Here is a 701-nt window from a genome sequence, read left to right as displayed (position 1 = left end):
CAACGAGTTTACTTTTATTTACTAGACCACAACATCATGTTTGCAGTGGCCTCCCGGGAAGTCGGATTTTACGGTTCGTTTCTGTTTTGTTTTGTTTTGTTTTGTTTACTTCCCTTTTTTTTTCTTTCGGACAATGACATTCGATGCGTTACCGGGTGGCTAATAAACAAGGCTGCGTTCTGTTAACTACTTTCGGTTGCGTACATTAAACAACGGTCAACTGTGGCCAACAACAACATGGAAGTAATGGATAATTTGCCTACCAGCTAACACTCACGCAGCACACACACGCACACACAATCTCTCTCTCTCTCTATCTCTCTCTGTCTCGCTCTCTGTCGCTCTCTGTCTCTCTCTCTGTTGCTCTCTGTCTCTGTGTCTGCCTCTTAGACCGCTTTTGGCACACGCGTCCTACGCAGCCGGGCCGTTCCGTTCCGTTCCGCGCCGTTCTTCGGGGAAACTTTAACAAACACCCTAACCTACGGCGGGGCGGGGACATAACCGAGGGTGCCCTACCCAAATGCCACATGCGGTTCATCTCGAACGATATGTCGTCGGGTCGGGACCTTCGTTAACCTGCTGCTACCGGCGACCACCGCCACATTCGACCGACTACTAACGGCGCCTTAAAGTTTGTTTTTACTCAGGATTTCGGGGTTTTGGGGCTTGCTTTTGGTTTTCTGCATAATATAATATATATA

The sequence above is a fragment of the Anopheles bellator genome, chromosome 2 (genome assembly GCF_943735745.2).
Source record: "Anopheles bellator chromosome 2, idAnoBellAS_SP24_06.2, whole genome shotgun sequence".
Classification (NCBI taxonomy): Eukaryota; Metazoa; Arthropoda; class Insecta; order Diptera; family Culicidae; genus Anopheles; species Anopheles bellator.
The sequence above is the reverse complement of the archived record's forward strand: the minus strand, read 5'-3'. Positions refer to the sequence as shown.